Source organism: Moschus berezovskii, chromosome 24 (assembly GCF_049115385.1).
Source record: "Moschus berezovskii isolate FMDL1 chromosome 24, NW_MosBer_1.0, whole genome shotgun sequence".
NCBI lineage: Eukaryota > Metazoa > Chordata > Mammalia > Artiodactyla > Moschidae > Moschus > Moschus berezovskii.
In genome coordinates, this window is record NC_142483.1 from 34,673,836 (window position 1) to 34,694,888 (window position 21,053).

A 21,053-nucleotide genomic window follows, 5' to 3' on the forward strand; every position below is an offset into this window, starting at 1 on the left:
ACTCAGTCGTGTCCGACTCTGTGTGACCCCATGAACTGCAGCACACCAGGCTTCTCTGTCCATCGCCAACTCCTGGAGCTTACTCAGACTCATGTCCATCGAGTTGGTGATGTCATCCAACAATCTCATCCTCTTATGTTAAGCCTGATAAAAACGACATCGTGTATAATTCTTTCATTGACTCTTAGAGTTAGTTATCAGACACTGTGGCCCACAAAATAGTTTTCCTTCACTTTTCTCTTTCTAACAAAATCCATGTGCTCAGCTAAAAGCACTTCCCAGATTCCTTTGTCTCTTCCAGCCAGGGTGGTAGAATTCTTACCAGTGAAAAACTATGAGAAATATGTTGGGCGTGGGGGAATGTCAGGAAAAAACTATTGCTTTCCTGTTACAAAACCCACCTTTTACAGGTCTCTCTTTGTCAACTTTCTCTCCCCCAGGATATACTTGTCTAAATATTTCCTCTACATATAGTTAGAATCATATCAGCAGAGTCATAGTTTTTCTTTCAATAATCAAACATACTTTAGAAAACTCAGGAATAAAACAGAAGTCTAGTGTATTTATCCATATATTTGCTGACCATGTGTTTTCTTCCTTCCTGGTGCTTCGTTCTTTCATTATTTCCTTTCTTTTTAGAGAACTCCCTTTAGCCATTCTTCTAGGGTGGGTCTGATGATGAAAATTTTCTTGGTTTTCTTCAACAAATATCTTGTCATGGATTTCTATTGGCTCATTTTGTTTAGCATCTGATTAGTTTTTTGAGTTTGTAGGATTATGTCATTTGCCAGTTATTAAACATTTCAGCCATTATTTCTGTGGATGCTTTTTTTTTTTCAATTTTGCCTTCTTTTTTATCTCTGTCTCTGGTACTTTGAAGACGGGTTACATTGAATAATGTTTAGTTATAGTTCAACAGGTCTAAGAGGCTGTTCATTTCTGTTGTCTTTTTTCCGTGCTGTTCAAATTGGGCAATTTCTGTTTTTCCATCTTTCAGTTCACTAGTTCTACCCTCTATTTCCTCCTTTCTGTTTTCTTCAATTCTGAAATTTCAGTTGGGTACTTCTTTATAACTTTCATTCCTTTTTTGAGGCTTTCTAGTTTCAGTTTGTTTCATGCATGTTTATAATTGCTCACCAAAGCATTTTATCACGGCAGGTTTGAAATACTTGAGAACTCTTAGCAGTTCATCTTGTATCCAGAACTGTTGGTTTGGTTTTGTTTTTTTTTTGTGTGGCATTTGAGATCCTCCTGGTTTTTGGCATGATGAGTATTTTTTTTTTTTTTAATATAGAAACCTGCACATTTTAACAGTATAAGACAATGGATTTTATTTAAAGCTTCAGCTTTAGTTGACTTGCACTGACATCCTCTGACATGTCTGGGAAAAAGAGGATGTTGTTTCCTTACTGCCAAGTAGAAGTCCCAGCTCCCTACTCAGGTTCTGTTGTCATCAGAGGGGTTCGGTTCAGTTCAGTTCAGTCACTCAGTCATGTCCGACTCTTTGTGACCCCATGAATCACAGCACACCAGGCCTCCCTGTCCATCACCAACTCCTGGAGTTCACTCAAACTCATGTCCATTGAGTCGGTGATGCCATCCAGCCATCTCATTCTCTGTTGTCCCCTTCTCCTCCTGCCCCCAATCCCTCCCAGCATCAGAATCTTTTCCAGTGAGTCAATTCTTCGCATGAGGTGGCCAAACCAAAGTATTGGAGTTTCAGCTTTAGCATCAGTCCTTCCAATGAACACCCAGGATTGATCTCCTTTAGAATGGACTGGTTGGATCTCCTTGCAGTCCAAGGGACTCTCAAGAGTCTTCTCCAACACCACAGTTCAAAAGCATCAATTCTTCGGCGATCAGCTTTCTTCACAGTCCAACTCTCACATCCATACATGACCATTGGAAAAACCATAGCCTTGACTAGACAGACCTTTAGAGCTCATTAATGCTGGGTTGAGGTGAACGATCTGGTTTCCCATGTAGTCTCCACTGACACTGTGGAGGCAGGAGCCCCATTATTTGTCTGTGGGATGACACTCCCAGCTCTGAAGTTTGCCTTCTTTGACACTGCCCAACAGGAAAGTTGTGACTCCTCATCACAGCCTCATGAGCGGAAAAGCCTAGGCTCTTCCCTTGGCTTTTGCTGTTATGCTTGAGGCCATGGTTCTCTTTGTGATGTTTGGCTGGTGTACAGTGGTGATTGTACATTTCTTTTTTCCTATCTTGCTAAGCTTCTCCTGCCTCTGACTATAGCTAGCACAACTTAGCTTTGGTTGGGCCTTTTTTATTTATTTTTTGGCCTACATTCATTTATTCATTTGAATTCTCAGGCTGCCAGCTTCTTCAACTCCAGGTCTGAGGTATGCCCAAGAAACTCACTGCCATGTCATGCCTTGGGTCTGTTTTTTGTTGTTATTGGACTCCTTGGGTCTCGAGGTCCCTAATCAATTTGCACTATTCTCTCCACCTTTCTTATGTTTGCTTTAGTTACAGTGTCCATGGTTTTTAGTTATGCTTAATGGGAGGTATATGTAAAAGTATTTCTATTCCATGTTCCTTGAAGCAGAAGGAATATACATTTTTACTTAGTAATTTTTATAATTACTCCCAGGTGATTCTGAGTCAAAGATCTATGGGTTACCCTTTGAGAAACATTATCTACATAATGCACCTGAGACCCAGAGAGACTAACTCAAAAAGTCGATGTCAAATACTCAGGTTGTACAACATAAAGTTTAAACTAGAACCCATGTCTCCTGGCTTCTCTTTCAATACCCTTTCCTCCTCGTGACACTAAATAAAGCATCTAAAAATATCAAAAGGAAATAATGTACCAATTTCACTGGTATTTATGAAGATCAAACAGTTTGCCTAGAGATAATGCATAGACTTAAAAAAAATGTAGAGGCACAATCTTTCTAATACGTTTGTTTTCCACAAGCTGCAATATAATTTCTACTGAGGAGGATTCCAGGCAATTGCTCCAAGATAGGGTATTGTCTGCACATGAAAGAATTGTTCTTGGTAATAAAAGTCTGCACAGTCTACTGAGGGGGCTGTGCACTGCCTGCATAGTCTGACTCACACACAGTGAAGATTTTCCAGTTATGTTAATACTCATCTGGCAGTGGCCTCTATAATTGCCTAAGTTAGTTGGTAGACATGCAGGCAATGTTAATTCTCTGCAAATACAGTTATCCATAACTTGGTGTCAATTGCATCGTCCTCAATAGAGACAACTCTTCAGATGTCACTGGCATTGGGGGCAGGAGGGCTGTATTCAGGCATCTCTGGGGAGCTCGTGAAATCTGGAGAGACAGGAAGTGGTGTGGGAGCGAAGGCAGCATACAAACGCATCTAATGAAATATGCGCATCCTTCAGTGGCTGCCTTTCATTTGACTGGCCCCATGCACAGGTTGTACCAGATGGCACTCTCATGGTTTCCATCAGTGTGGAAATGCCATGAAGAAGGGGAGGAGAAGAATAGATGGAAAAAAAAAAACAAATCTGCACAGCTGAAAATAATTACGATTATGTAACTAATGACCCAGGGAATTAGAGGAAGCCAAACTCATTGGAACTCGGGCCACATGCAGGCAGATGTCACAACTTAATGACAAAAGATGAATTGCTTTATACCCTGCATAGTAACACATGATGAGGGCTTCTGATTCTTCGTTCCAAATCCCTGTCTTAGAATATAGTCATAAGGAGAACCATATCCTGAGTATCTTTCCATTTTGAAGGGAAATTGAGCTAGCAGCAGTCCTGGATTGTTAAAAATGTCACAATAATTTCAGTAAATCTTAGATTGATATTCATTTTGACCTGTAGGAGTAGCAGGAAGCAACCTGAAGGATGTTGGAGATAGCCCTTCTGCCACTGAAATATAGACTATGCATTCCCGGGAGGGTTGGATTAAATCTTACACTTTTGCGGTTATTTAAAAGCATTTAGTGAGATTCTGCCATGTATGTGGCCCTACTTAACAAGTGTGTTGAAAAGATGAAAGAGACGCTACCCCTGCCCACGCTGGAGGAGTTCACAGTGGTGTGCACTTTGTAAATATTGATTGGTGTGGATAACCAATTGCTATTCCTTAAACAGACCCTGTCAAGGTTGCTGAAATTCCCACTGTCTCCTATCAAAGCTCTGAAAGCTGACATTCAAATACTGAATTCATTCACTCAGTCATTCAGCAAATCTCCACTGAATATCTGTTATGTTCTAGGCACTGAGCTTGGCCCTAGGTTTAAACTGGGGAATATCATTGTTTAATATTAACAATATTAAATTATTATTATTAAGTATGGACAATATTGAGTTAACATAATATTAAATAAAAACATAATATATGAATATATTGTCTTGAGCTATGGTTTGTTTAAAAAAATCAATGGTAAAGTGGAGTCACAATCTCAATATTTAGAAATCAATGGTGGAATTACTGTTATAAAGTTTTATGAGAAAGGGTTAGATGCATTAGTGCCTCATCTAATGTATCAGCCAGTTAGTGGGAAAAAATGTAAAGCAGATGCCATTAATATTTTGAATCTTATAAAAACATGTTTATGAAAAACACATTAGGGGAGTGGATAGCTCACAGGTTTGGCAATGAAAGACCAAACATTTTAAATCCATATAATTGGTTGAAATGCAGCCAAAACTGGATAACAAATGCAACTCTTCCCCATCTGCTGGTTTATGCAAATGGGTTGGTGATCTCATTTAGTTTTCTAGGAGACAGGTGTCTCTATTGCCAAAGCAACTACTCAGTTGGCATGCAGCCCCAGTTTCAGGAAAAGTCTTGAATTTAGCTGTGGGGTAGAGCTCAGCTTACCGCATGATCCTAAGAATGCCTAGATAAGAAAGGCCAGAGCTGAAAACCACAGGAAGTTGGTGTCCAGTCTGTCAGAGTTTGGATCAGCCATGGCAGACAAGACTCTAACTTGCTGCACATGTATTCTCTACCTGATTTCTTCAGAGTTGAAGATCTGCCAGGAAGATAGCTCTGAAAGAAGTTTCTGCTGGAGACTGTCCAACTCGGATAACAAGACCAAGCCCGATTGCATAGGACCTTTTTGCTCTACAGAACTTTCTCCATGTTCCAGATAACCAGAGAACACAAGTATTTTTAAAAACTCTTTTAGGGATAAAATAATCACAGATACAGTATGACAGTTAAAGGAAACCCACTTTTTTAGTGTCCATCTATTATTGGTGAACAGGGAAGTGAAGAAGAGCACAGACTGTGACATTAAGTTACTTCAGGTTCAGATCCTCTCGCTGTCACTTAGCTGTGTAACTCTGGGAAAGTCACTTAACTTCTCTGGTCTTCATTCCACTCATCCATAAAATGGAGATAATAGTATTACTAAGGCCATAGAATTGTTATGAGGAGTGAATGCCTGCAATATATTTAGAACTGTGTCTGGCATATATTGAGTTTTTGTACAAGTTACCTCACATTACTGCTTTTTTAATTTAGTGAAAAAAACTGCTCTCATTATTTAATTCTAACATCAGTTCTTCGACATAGGTATTATGCACCGCCATTTTACAGTTGAGGATATTAAGCTTCAGAATGGCCAATGGCAGGGAAGAATTAAGGTGGCTTATTGAATCTATCTAATGCCAAACCAAGATCTCTCAATTGCAATCAGTTGCTTTAGATCACACAGCAAAGTAGGAGAGCAGACTGTTATCCAAGATTTCTGGTTCTCAGTTCAACAAACCTGTCAGTAATTTCTAGTTCCTGGTTTTGTTACTGCAAAGGAAAAATATGTGCAAAAATAAAAAATACTGATTTTTATGACTTCTAACAAAAATAACAAATTGAAGTTCAAGACATTTTATTTAAAAAAAAAATATTATTGATAGCTACATTTTAGCAATTATTATGCTAAATTCTGGGGTCATAGTGATAAATAATACAGAGAAAGTGATTACTGGAAATTTTCTAATAAATTCTAATTACTCAGATTATTTTTTTCTTTCACCAATTCCTTTCATAATTTTTTTAAACCAAATTGCGAAGCTGGTTCTGATTCTTTTGACTTTTATTTATAGATAAAAAATATATTTACTTACCCATAATATTTAATAGCAACTAGGATCTTAATTTTTTAAAAAATTATCATTCTAGGCCCTTGAAGGAAGCCATTGTTTTAATTATTATTCTATTGGACTTTGCTCATTAAGATCTCTGTGTGTTCTTGCTCCTCTCACAGATGAGTGAATAAATTGTAGGATGACACTTCCATGACTTTATAAGCTTCCAAAAGGGGTAGACCATAATGAAGGCATGCATGAGAGGACTACGAACCAGGGAGGTGGCACAGACTAAAGTTCCCACATCATCATTCATACTAATCTGATTAACTCTCTCAGTCTCATTTCCAGAGTGCAGGGATCAGGAATTTTGGCAACCATCTGGGTAACAGAAGTCCCTCCCCAAGGATCTTGTAAATTTCTGCCCATATGTTCCCTGTAAAATTGCATTGCCTACGGCTTTCTTCCCACAGCTCATGTCTACAAAGATGACCAACCAACCAGATCTTGTGACAGAGTCCATCAGCCTTTCAGGAATATGCCAAGGCAGTTATTTCTCACTTGGACTTATGTATGATTTTTATTGATAATATGAGCACTGCGAATAATAACAAATATATTAAACTTGAGGAGATATTGTCTGATACTAAGCTTGCAATGCACAGAGCCATTAAAAAAGCACTTTGCATTATAAGACGCAACTTTCCAGGCAGTTCAGGGTAAAGAACCTGCTAGTCAATGCACAAGATGCAGATTTGATCCCTGGGTCAGGAAGATCCCCTGGAGGAGGAAATGGCCACCCACTCCAGTATTCTTGCCTGGAAAATCTCATGGATAGAGGAGCCTGGCAGACTATGCTCCATGGGGTTGCAAGAGTCAGACACAACTTCAGTTTAGTCGCTCAGTCATGTCTGACTCTTTGCAACCCTATGGACTGCAACATGCTAGGCTTCCCTGTCCATCACCAACTCCAGGAGCCTACTCAAACTCATGTCTATCGCATTGGTGATGCCATCCAACCATCTCATCCTCTGTCATCCCCTTCTCCTCCTGCCCTCAATCTTTCCCAGCATCAGGGTCTTTTCAAATGAGTCAGTTCTTCGCATCAAGTGGCCAAAGTATTGGAGGTTCAGCTTCAGCATCAGTCCTTCCAATGAATATTCAGGACTGATTTCCTTTAGGATTGATATAACTTAGTGACTAAATAGGAGAAGGCAATGGCACCCCACTCCAGTACTCTTGCCTGGAAAATCCCATGGTCGGAGGAGCCTGGTGGGCTGCAGTCCATGGGGTAGCTAAGAGTTGGACACAACTGAGCAACTTAGCAGCAGCAGCAGCAGTGACTAAACAACAACATCATAAGACACACCAGAAAATACTGCCCCCTTCTGTCTTACAGTACAACACCTGGGAAGCAGGTTTTAGAAACAGTCTAATGTAATTCTCTCCAGGTGAGTATCTTTCAGGGAAAAAGAAAGATACATCATTGATTTATCTGGATTATCTTACATTTGTCATTTTTAACAACTTCAAACTAAGGCTTGATTCATAGGATTATGATTATTAAAATGTTAGTCATCCTGGGCAGGACTTTCTCATATATGATTTCTCTAAGTCCCAAGACAGCCCTTGGTAAGAATGTCTTAAACTTGTGAGCAGCTTTCATCAGCTGAATAATAAATGCAAGTTTCCCTATTTTGAAAACTCAGAGGAGCGTGTGCTTAGAGATTTTGTATCTCCCTGTGTTCATTAGAAAATATACATGATGTTCCATCATGGGGGTAACCAATGAATATTTAGTTGATTGTTGAAAGATACGGACTTCTAAGAATGGGCTTCCCTCATGCTTCAGGAAATAAAGAATCTACCTGCAATGCAGGAGACCCAGGTTTGATCCCTGGGTCAGGAAGATCCCCTGGAGAAGGGAATAGCTATCCACTCCAGTATTCTTGCTTGGAGAATTCCATGGACAGAGAATCCTGGCGGGCTACAGTCCATGGGGTCACACAGAGTTGGACATGACTGAGCGACTAACACTTTCTCTCTAAGAATATTCCTAGTCTTATAAAGGTTACCCTCACAGCCTTGCTGTTGAAAGCAAGAACCACACAAATATTGGGTGTAGACCCATTACAGTCTGCCTCCTGTGCTCCATCAGAAACCATGTGTTACAGGGTGAGAATGGGCAAAACTTCACCTCACAACACTTTGATCTTTCAATGAAGAAACATATTATGGAAACTAGATTGTGTCAGCTGCAGCTTAACCTGGACTAAACTACCAAAATTTATCTCTTGTTATATCTAAAATTACTTTGGGAAATGAATAGATATCAGATTGTGTGATTTTCTCGTGGGGACTATTGTGAGATGACACCCTTATGGGGTGGGTGGTATGTTCTCATGAGGAAATTGTTGGTTCCACTGTCAATCATTCTGTAGAGATGTGGGTCATGGAGAAGAGGAGAAACGCATTCAACTTTAGAATTACATGAATTATAGTCATCTCTTGTTTGTGCAAATCTGGGTTGTTTTGGTATAGCTTCCAAAGCTCAGGGAAAACTAGGATGATTCCAGTCAGTTGTATGTGTAAACTACCACTTGTCATGTAGACATGTTGAGATAAAATAAGAACCTGGCTGGATAAGGGATCCTGAGATTATATATGAGTCTGTGTATAGATTCTGTTAATCAAACTCCACCTGATTAATTTGCCAGATTTACCGGTGATCTACTTCTCATCTATAAAGCGTAGTCACTGACACCCATACCTAGGGTGAGCAACACAGGTGGTTTACCTAAAAATATCTTGGTTTCAGCACTGAAAGTCCCGAATCCCAGGAAACCATCAGTATTGGGAAAGCCCAAATAGTTGGGCACCTCAGTGAATTTGGTAACGTAGTGAGGTAACAACTCACTGACCGTTAGTAACACACTGAATTTACCTAGGAAGAAACTCTGTAGTGACCCATGCCCTTTTCTTCCCACCAGTTGAGCTGAACGGAATGTTTACCAGGAATCTGTTATACCACTTGTTCCCAAACCTGTTTAATCGCTTACTCGTTGTTATAATTATATAATTTAATTAAATATAATGTAAACAGAGAAAATATCCATGTGAAAATGGAGAGTGGTATCTCTACGCAAGCTAATTTGACAGTGGAATGTAAATTTGCTACAAAGAATGTAAAATCTAATGTGACAAAGCGGTTGTAAATGAATCATAAAATAATATATATCCCAGACTTTTACACTCTCATTCCTCATTATAGACATTGAAAATGGAAATTACAAACAACCCATTATTAGTGTTGTTTATGTTAGAGAAATGAAACACTGATCAGATGATCCATGCATAAAGAAAAGACCTTGGTCTCCAAGAGATGGGTGCTGCATTTTTTTATGTTTCAAACTAAAAATGTGTAAGGCATGTATAATTAAATATTTTATTCCATGATCTAACAAATTTCTTCCATTAGCTGATTAGTCTAATTAAGTTCTTTAAAAAAAGGTTTTTTAATTACATTTGTAATTATTCCCTATATTGGTGTGCTCTGCTTTTCTTTTATCGTGTCCAAACTTTCAGTAGGATCCTAGGGACATATTGCTCTCCATCAATTGCTGTATGTTTGGCTTTTTAAAAATATTTATTTATGTTAGCATCACGTCTTAGTTGTGGCATGCGGGGTGTTTGCTGTGGCATGAGGGCTCATTAGTTGCAGCGCTCCAGGTTGCAATGCATTGGCTTAGGTACCCCTTGGTCATTTAGGATCTTGGTTCCCTGATCAAGGATCGAATCCAAATCCTCTGCATTGGAAGATGGATTCTTAACCACTGGACCACCAGGGAAGTCCTCATAAATCACTGTATGTTGATGCTTAGCATCCTACACAGGGAAAAACAAAGAGTGTGAACACAGGTTGTAAGCTCTGTCTGCCAAGGACCAGGTCTATTTTATTTGCTATTTCCTGGTAACTTGCATGCTTCCAGTCAAAAACTAAGATCCTTATGTGAAGAATGCTTGATAAATAGTCAGTGAATGAGTGAATGAACATCTCTCAAGATCCCTACAGTCAATCTTGAAGTTTTAAATGCTAATTATTAAATATTTAAATATATATTATTTATTTAATGATTCCATTTTTTTTTCCCTTGGAAAAATAATAGGCAGACCAGGGCACTTTTATAAGCATTGGAAAGATTACAAAGAAGAATAATATACACAAGTACAAATATGAGAATATTTGAAATTTAATGATGAATTCAGCATTGGTATAGACCAATCAGAACAGAGGACCAGAAAATCAGATAGGATATCATATTATGCAGCACTGGGTGCATGCAGACTGAATAATTGAACCTAGGTTGAAGGAAGAAAGTAATCAATCAGTGCTCACTTGACCTTAGCATTTAGTCACTATAAGCTCAGGTTTTGGTATCAAACAGACCGGCATTCAAGTCAGGACTCTGACAGTTACAACTATTTGACCTTGAGTAAGTTTCTTAACCCCTCTCAGCTTCAGTTTTCAATCTCAAAAATGGAAATAATGATACTTGATTGGTTACCCAGGATCAAATGCAGATATTTGCAGATGTTACATTTATGCACAGTTTTTGATCCACACAAGCACTTGGCATCTATAAGCTATATTTAAGGAAAATGGGCTGTAAAAATTAGAAAAAAGTTTCAGGAAGAGAGTAACATGGGAGCTTCCAAATTGATGAGCTACCACATTCCAAACTTCCAAATAAGTTTGGATATGCGTAGAAAGGATTGTAGGAAGGACAGAGGAAAGAAAAGAGTTTTCAGGTATAAGAACAGTAGGAACTGTATACATATAGGAGATATTGGTGAATGTACAATGCAGAACAAAAAGATTGGACATCAGAAGAAAAGGAAGTGGTTACTTCATATGGAAAACAAGGGAATTGCTTTAGAAGTTCTGAGGAAAGAAACATTTATTGTAGCCTGAAACATTTAGCCATTCTAGGGTAGAGGGTAGACACCTAAATTAAAGAGAAAGAGATCAGATTTCAGGCATTCTGTGTCTCACAAAAGTAAGAGCCCATTGAAAATTGCTCGTGCAATCATGGGGTAACTGAGAAAAGGAAAAGAGAGAGGAAAAAGGGTAACCACGGAAGCTATTCACTCTCTACAACTTTCCAGTTGCAGAAGCTGTAAAACTAGACAGAAGCTTGCACTGTCTGTAAAAAACCTCCATTGCTGCTGCTGCTGCTAAGTCGCTTCAGTCGTGTCCGACTCTGTGCGACTCCATAGACGGCAGCCCACCAGGCTCCCCCGTCCCTGGGATTCTCTAGGCAAGAACACTGGAGTGGGTTGCCATTTCCTCCTCCAATGTGTGCAAGTGAAGTCGCTCAGTCATGTCCAACTCTTAGTGACCCCACGGACTGCAACCTACCATGTTCATCCGTCCATGGGATTTTCCAGGCAAGAGTACTGGAGTGGGGTGCCATCGCCTTCTCTAAAAACCTCCATTAGGACATCGGATAGACAATTTCCCCATCTCTTGATTCTGGTATAGAGTTTGCAGTACTTAAGTTATTTGATTCAAAATAGTCTTGTGTGCTATGCTTTCAACCACCTCATTAATTTTTATTTTATGGTCATAAAGCTTCTGTTATTCTGCAAATTTCGTATCTGGTTAGTCTCCAGGAATTCTTCCCTTTTTACCTTGTTTTCACAAGAACTGGTTCGTGTCTCAGTGTTTGCCCACTCCCTCTCTTCAGCTGGAATCTTATTCCTCTGCCCAAAAGATCTGTTCCACCCTTGCTAACCTACGTAGTTTTCATTCTCTAACCTCCTATGGATATCAAACATATCAAACATGTTTCTCATTGGCTTTTATTTACATATATTCTTAGATTTTGGGTAAGTAAATATGTCATATATCTTTCTATTCCATTAAATCATAATCTTAACTCCCACAGAAGTTATTCAACAAGTATAAACTGAGCTCATACTATGTACGAGAGACTACTCGAGGAGTGTGGTTATAGCAGTAAACTCATCCGGCATACTCTACTCTCATAGACCTGAAATGTAACAAGACAAGAGAAATGAGAAATAACTAAGTTAGATATTTTCTGAAAATGATAAATCCTTAAGGAAAACAACCAGGGAATGTACTTGCAAGGGATTGTGAGGTTAAATAAAGCAGGGCATATAAAATAGAGGATTCAAGAAAATCTTTTTGTTGAGTCTATGCTTGTAATGAGACCTGAGTGATGAGAAGTAGACCATGCCGGGACCCAGGAGCAGATTATTTTGGGCAGAGGGGACAAAAGCAAAGTCCCTGAGGCAAGGCCAGGTTGACCTGTTTGAGGGAAAGTAAGGTAGATAGGGCTGGATCCCAGTAAGCCAGCAGGCAGTGATGCACAGGCAGAAAGGAGCCGGACCATGTAGGTCCAGATGATGTGGACAGCGTTTGGATTTTACTCTGAGTGAAATGGCAAGACAGGGCAGGCTTTTAAACAGAAGATACCGTAATTGGACTTGAGTTTTAAAGATTCCATTAGCTATTAGATATATAATCTTCCCTGGTGGCTCAGAGGTTAAAGCATCTGCCTAGAATGCGGGAGACCTGGGTTCGATCCCTGGGTTGGGAAGATCCCCTGGAGAAGGAAATGACAACCCACTCCAGTACTCTTGCCTGGAGAATCCCATGGAGGGAGGAACCTGGTAGGCTACAGTCCACGGGGTCGCAAAGAGTCAGACACGACTGAGTGTTTTAAAGATTCCATTAGCTATTAGATACTAATGACTTGGAGCAGGGTCAAAAAGTAAATGTTTTAAGTTACTATTGCTGAAGTCTAGGTGAGACATGTTGAGATCTTGTGCTAGGACTGCAACAGTGAAGTTAGAAGCAGCAAGTGGCTTAGGGAGACATGTTGAAGGCGAGCCATGTCAGGATTTGCTGATAAAGTGAATGTCAGGAGTAAGAAAAGACATTAAGGATACATCCTAATGTTTTGCCTGAAGCATTTTAGTGAATGGTAGTGCCATTACTCAAAAGCTAATTTTTTTTAATGTATTGATTAGTTCTCATTAGAAAAAAAGAATAAAACTAATAAAACTAATGGTGGCTCTGTTGAAAGGGAATGTAACTCTACAAGATATGCCAATGGCTATCAAATAGCTCCCTAACTGATTTTCTTATAATTCCCAATAATATATATCAGGCTTCCCTGGTGGCTTAGATCGTAAAGAATACACCTGCAATGTGGGGGAACTGAATTCAGTCCCTGGATTGGGAAGATCCCCTGGAGAAGGGTATGGCAACTGACTCCAGTATCTTGCCTGGAGAATCCTGTGGACAGTGGAACCTGGTGTCACACAGAGTCAGACACAACTGAGCAACTAAGCACAACACAGCACAGCATAGCATATATCAGCAGTTGGCATACTCCTGGAAAGGACCAGATAGTCAATATTTTCATCCTTGTGGGCCACACTTCTCCATCCAGAGGCAATTTGTAAGTGAATAATTATGGCTCTGTTCAAGTAAAGTTTTATTTACAAAAAAACAGGCATGAGCTGTAACTGGTCAGCTTATCATAACCATGATTATAAAATTACTTCCTGACAAAGCTCATAAATGCTCCTAATTCATACAACTCCTCAAAAATGTGTTTTATTTAGGAAAGGAGTCTTCACAAGATAATGCAAAACCAGACTTATGACCTTTTTTTTTTAAGAGTCATTTTATCTTCCTCATTAAGAATTCCAGTAAGCATCTGACTGTGTTCAAAATACTTATCTCCAAATGTGCAAGGTATAGAATCTGGAACTGATATGAGCGCTTTGATTAAAAGATCTTTCTGTTTTCAAATCTCACTAGAAAATGGAGGTTAAAAGGCCTTTTAAAATTGAGTGGCAGAAGTGGAATATTTATTGTTCTTTTAAATTCAGTTCAATTATTCCAAGTGGCATTTCATTCTTCTAATTTATTTTTTGAATCACCCATCTTTGAAAAGTGTCATCTGAATTTGACAATTACTTCCCCTTTGTGGGGGTCAAAGCTAGTTACTGTCTGTATCTCACAGAAAAATACAGCCCCTGTGTACTAAAGGTTATTCATATTTACTCCAAATTGTGATGTATTGAAGTCACAGCTTTCATCTAGCCTTTGAGGTCCTGATAACAAAAAGGACAGGAAGATCAATAACCACATGATGGGTGACTAATTGCTTTTGCTTCAACCTGCAACCTTCTATCCTGCTCAAAGCTCATTCCAAAGTCCATTTGACAATCTCAGATATCGTTTTCAACCTTCGCTCTCAACAGTCTGGATTCCACAATGAGTTAAAAAAAATATGTTAGAGCATTTTCTACTGACAGTGCTTTACACATACATAGTCCTCAACACCACCCCTGTAGGAAGTTTATTAGAGGTCATTACTCAGATGACTATTGAGAAAAGGAACTTCTCTTTGCTAAAACTGATGGTCTACTACATGGGATTTAATTATATTTTCATTATGCTTGTAATGATTTCATTCACTATCACGAAGTCAATTTGCTCATTCAAAAAGCATTTATTAAGCGCTTATTTAGTACCACTACTTTTAGCTAACACATTTTCATCAATGACCACAGGTAATATTCTTGTCCAAGGCTTTACAAAATTAAAATATTGAGTCTTTGCATAATGTAGGTTACCCAATTGTGTACATTAAGACACAAAAATGTCTATAGCTTCTACGGGAGTTTTTACAGGTAAAGGATTCTGGAATCTCTACTTGCCAGTGTTGTAACCAGGGGCAAGTTCATTAGTCTCTTCATGCTTCAGTTTTCCCACCTACAAATTAGGAATAATAAATCTACCTATATCAATGCATTATTAAAAAGGAAAGATTAAATTAATGCTGCAAAGCACTGGAGCGTGTTAAAGGTTTTTAACTAATAAGATAAAATAACTTGTCTTAAGTCACAAAACTAGCAATGGCAAGGCCCTTCTGTACAAGATGCTCTGAAGAAGATAGAAAGGAGTAAACGAACTGGGAGATCTGGCATTCATATATCCCAGTAAACAAGAGCATCATGGTCCTCAGTCTGTTTTTTCCTTTAAGCTTCATAATTTTAATATTACTGAGTGGGAAATAAATCTCCACCCATGCAAAGTGAGAGAGAAAATGTGCCTTTGCCCATTAGTTTCTCTCTACAGGTGGGCAACAACTCATCTTTGAGCTAAGAGGGCGACAATTAAACTGAATATATGAGTTCATTCTTGTTGATGTTGTTCTCAGTGTTGGCATTGAATTACAACTGCTTTCACACCCTCCTCTTGATAATTTGCTAGGTGGAAGCAATTGTAGGGAGTGGTTTTTCCAGTAAATCAAATATGTGCAATTTTCCCATTGAAGCACTGCTTAAATTTTTGTTATTAACTTTTAAAATAATGATACTTTGTTACCAAACTTTATAGTTATTCATAACTAAGAGATTTTGAAGGTCATTTTTTATTCCTGTGGTGGTTCTTATAGTTCTTCATGTCTGACAGCCTCAAATGTGATATTTCTTGTGAATTTTGATGAGTGATTAATCTTAAAGATGACTGAGATAATTTTTGCATGACCATACACTCATTCTTTTCCACTCATCTTGCCCAGTGGCTGCCCTCAATTTAGATCAGAGATAACTTTTCTTTTTCTTCTTAAGTAGCAGTGCTTTAATATTTCATCTTTAATTTAAACCTGTGATTTAAACCCTACTTCCAAGTGTGAGCCCAAAGTTATTTCTTAGCTAGATGAGAAATATTAAAAGGAAATAAATGAAAAAAATGGCAAAATATTCAGCTCTCTTTCCTTCCTCTTCCTCTTATATTGGATGGTAATATTGCTAAGAGAGATCCTGACCAATCTGAGAGAAAAGAAGTATGATTTTGCATCTCTATTAAGAATGAGCTTCTTTGGTTGATCAGCCTTCTATGCCTAGGCTCGATGTTGTGTCACTTGAGAATGTTTCTTGGCCAAAGTACAGATATATAATCGCATCCTGCTGTGTGGACAAACTGATGGGCATGGTATTGGGAATAGGGCCGAAGACATTCAATTAAGTCAGGAGACACTCTCAGCATAGAATGAAATGGTTCTCTACATTGAGAACTGAGTATTGGACATAGCCTTTGCCTTAGAATCACTTCCTCGGTGTTTCAAGTCCGTTAAAAGCTTTCTCGAATAAAGCCGATTTGCTTTCTTAGAGTCTTGTACTTTTAATGGGCTTCATGCTGTTACAAATACTCAGACAGGACTTCCCTTTCAATTCCCTGAAATGCTAGATTGAGACAATTAAATTCCCTTTGTGAGTCTTTTGGAAGTAATCTTGGACTAAGGCGGTGGGGAAATAATTGCTATAGATCAGTGCGTCTCTAAGTGTGGTCTTCTAACCAGAAGTATTAGCATTGCCTGCTAATTGCTAGAAATACAGATTTTGTAGCCTGACCCTAGCCCTACTGAATGTGAAGTGCTTGGAGGTGGCCCCCAGGAACCTGATGCTCTCAGGTTTAAGAACCTATGTCATAGAGAGGTGCTTAACAAAGAAATGCAAGCCTTTCTATCAAGTCTGCAAAACTGCTCTTACCTATTGTTCTGATATTAGACTCTTTCAACATCCAGAGTGAATAATTATTTCAATAAGTACTAATCTAACCAAGCCATCGTCTTCTTCTTAGCATAAAACCTTCCTGGCACTGTCATACATATATTCTGATGTAATACGGTCACTTGCTACCTGCCCACCAAATTATACCAGTGATTGTCTTTCTCATTTTGATCAAAAACATAACTCCTATTCTACATGTCCTATAACATTTAGAAAAACTCTCAATGTTTCCTTTGGGTTGTTGTAAGTGTGGTTTCTCCCATTGTATAGAGAACTTTATGAATTGTGGGTATATTCAGTCAAGAAACGTGTTAATCTTATGTGTTGAAGTTGAGTAATTAGGTTTTAATTACATCTCTGTTCTATAGGTCAATTACATTATGTTCTCTGGGCTTAGTTTCATTACCTTTAAGATGAGGATGATATTTTTTGTAGTTAAGCATTTGCATAATGCTTGATGAAAGTGAAAGAGGAGAGTGAAAAGGTTGGCTTGAAGCTCAACATTCAGAAAACGAAGATCATGGCATCTGGTCCCATCACTTCATGGGAAATAGATGGGGAAACAGTGGAAACAGTGTCAGACTTTATTTTTTGGGGCTCCAAAATCACTGCAGATGCTGATTGCAGCCATGAAATTAAAAGGCGCTTACTCCTTGGAAGGAAAGTTATGACCAGCCTAGATAGCATATTAAAAAGCAGAGACATTACTTTGCCAACCAAGGTCCGTCTAGTCAAGGCTATGGTTTTTCCCGTGGTCATGTATGGATGTGAGAGTTGGACTGTGAAGAAAGCTGATCACTGCAGAATTGATGCTTTTGAACTGTGGTGCTGGAGAAGACTCTTGAGAGTCCCTTGGACTGCAAGGAGATCCAACCAGTCCATTCTAAGGGAGATCAATCCTGGGTGTTCACTGGAAGGACTGATGCTAAAGCTGAAACTGCAATACTTTGGCCACCTCATGCGACGAGTTGACTCACTGGAAAAGACTCTGATGCTAGGAAATGTTGGGGGCAGTAGGAGAAGGGGACGACAGAGAATGAGATGGCTGGATGGCATCACCGACTCTGTGGACATGAGTTTGAGTGAACTCCGGGAGTTGGTGATGGACAGGGAGGCCTGGCGTGCTGTGATTCATGGGGTCACGGAGAGTCGGACATGACTGAGCGACTGAACTGAACTGAACTGAACTATTATATGCCAGACATAAGTTTTGAACTCTTTATATGAATTTGTCTTATAATGATGAAGTGGTAAGTAATTACTACCACTGCCCTAAAAAGTAGGAATCATTTTAATCCCCGTTTTTCAGATGAGGAAACTGAAGCAGAGAAAAAATAACTTTATCAAGGTCCTAGAGCTAGTTTATAATGAAGCTGAGAACCCAGGAAACCTGACCTCAATACCAGGTTCAGTTCAGTTCAATTCAGTAGCTCAGTCGTGTCCGACTCTCTGCGACCCCATGAATCACAGCACGCCAGGCCTCCCTGTCTATCACCAACTCCCGGAGTTCACTCAAACTCATGTCCACATCAATTCCTATTGCTTTATAATCTGATGTTGTACAGTTACTTGAATATTAGATGAGGTAATACATGTAATTAGCTCTGGACCTGAAATGAATACTTTTAACATATAGTAGCTATTTTAAACTACTTCAAAAAACATAGTTAGTCCTGTGGAAGGAGAAAGACATGGGCACAAATAAAACCAATAAAATGTTATGAGTGTGTATGAGTCTGTTACTGCTGATGTAACAAATTACCACACACTTAGTGGCTTAAAAAACATGAATTTGTTATCTTACCATTGTGGAGGTCAGAAGTCTCAAATGGGTCTCAGTGGGTTAAACTCATGTTTTTAATAGGGTTGCAGACTTTCTGGAAACTCTAGGGAATAATCTGTTTTCTTTTCTTTTCCAATAACCAGATGCTACCTACATTCCTTGTCTTTAGACTCTCCAATCTTCAAAGACAGCAATGGCATCATTGCAGCCTCTGCTTCCATCATCACACCTTTTCTGACTGACACTCCTGCCTCCTCCGCTTCCATTTTTAAGGATTCTAGAGATGACATGGATAGTCCAGGATAGTTTCACCATCTCAAGACGTGTGACTTAATCTCATTGACAAAGATCCTTTCAGCACATAAAAGAGCACATTCACAGTTTCCAGGAGTTAGGATGTGAATGTCTTCCGTGGTGGTGAGGGCACTTTGTTCTGCCCGTCACAATGCATTTGATTATTTATGGATTTATTTGGCTGCATCAGGTCTTAGTTTCGGCACACAGGAGTCTTTGTCGCGTCACGTGGGCTCTTTCTTTCAGCTCACTGACTCTCGTTGTGGTGCTCAGGCTCAGTAGTTGTGGCACACGAGCTTAACTGCTTCGTGTCATGTGGGATCTTAGTTCCCCGATCAGGTGTCGAACCCCTGTCTGCACTGCAGGGTAGATTCTTAGTCACTGGACCACCAGCAAGTCCTCCACAACGCATTTAGAGAACTGTGCTCACATACACAAAGGACACACATGCATACACATGTACATGTGTGTGTGTACAAAAATTACAAAGCAGAGAGTGAAGAAAGTCAGGAGCATTTTTTGAAGGAGAAATATATGAATAATTTTTGTTTATCTTTTTTTTTTTTCATTAGTGAAGCAAAAAGGGAGGAAAGATGTTTCCCAGATAGCCCAAACCTGAAAACAGGCCACCTGATTTCAGTTGTAGTTTCAACAACTGGAAGGTTGGATTCTGGGGGTAGTAAAGTGTGGAGTGGAAACCGAAATGCTAAATAGTGGAGAGATAATTAATTTCACCGAATGACAAGCTAAGGCATTGGATTTTATTTGTTGATAGTGGGCTTCTTTATCTCTTGAGACCCAGTAGGGTACACATTGCACATACTTAGTAAATACCATTGATTCACAAACCACCCAACCCCAACTGAATAAACACAGAGGTTATCACAAAGTTTGGTCAGGAAAAATAAACCTACTGATGGCTCCTTCTCTGTTCTGAAAGCAATATCTGACTTGAGCATTTCATTGATCTCCATTATGGTCCATGGGGAAGTGGAAGAGCATTATTTGTCCATGAGCTGCTCTAGGCAGCCTTAGTTACATACTGTGGTTGATTTAAAGGAGCTCTTGCTCTCTCAGGCCAAAATGTACTGTCTGATGGTCAGTTGCAATGGTCAACTTGGGACCTAAACAAGTATAATGGCACATTAATGTGCCAACTTGGGGGCATCCCACCTGACGACGCCTTGGTTCTCATGCACAGAATAATGTCAGTAAGCTGTGAATCCAGCTGTCAACAAGATTGTGTGTGCGTAGGTGAAACAACAATGCTCACCAACAAGGCAAGGTGTGTTCTCTGGACTCACTGAATATTCCAATCACATTCTTTCACCTCTCTGTGCTGACATGCTTGTCTGATAGCAAGCTGTGCCCTGTGGCCACAGAAGTAATAAACAAAATCATCGATTTGATAGCTTCTTTCTACAAGTGGCTCCAAGTTCTAGAGTTGTCTAATCATTGTGGCTCCAAGCCTCAGGAGAGGAATGGACAGGTACTATCAATCATGTTGTGAAGAAAGAGAAAAGGACAGAGCTGTGGCTTCACCATAAATTCCCTCCTCTAACCGTTCAGTGCATTTTCTTTCTCCAGACTCATTTGCTTATCTCAAGGTTGTCTCAATACTTTGTCGTTCTTATAATTCATTTCTTATCTGTACATCTTTCCCTCGGTAGAATCAAGGAGACTAGTGGAATTTCTTGAGTTGAACCATCCTGATCACAGTTTTCTGCCTCAGTCTCTGAAGCAGACAAAGGGGATCCCCTTTTCAAAGAAAATAACCAACCTCTATTCATTAGCTTATTCACTGACAGAATATTAGCTGAGTTATCACATACTCTGTATGTGACAATTTGCTGTATACAAGGCAGAAGCACTGTTGCTGTTTTCACCAAATGATCCAGTTAGTAGGGACCTTTGACCTTGGCAAAACAAATAAATGAATAAAAGAGGAACCCTTCATTGAACCTACATCCAGGGCAGGGTTGGGCCTAAATCAGAATGCTTTATTCTCTGTAGATCCCCACATTGACTCTATGAGGTATAGATGATACTGTCCAATTTCTACTAACTTGTCAAAGAGTTCATAATTGTTGGAGCCAGGATTCAGCTTCCAAAGCTTGTCCTCTTATGATCACGGCTCAGAAAAGAAGTACGAGTGCCCCTAGGAGTCTGCCATCAATTAAGATTTGACATTTCCCCCAGAAAACCAGAAACCCACAGCCCCACATCCAGGCAACCGATTTTATAGCCAGAGCTGCATGTTGCATCTCATCATCATGGTAATGAGATGCATTCCTCACTAAC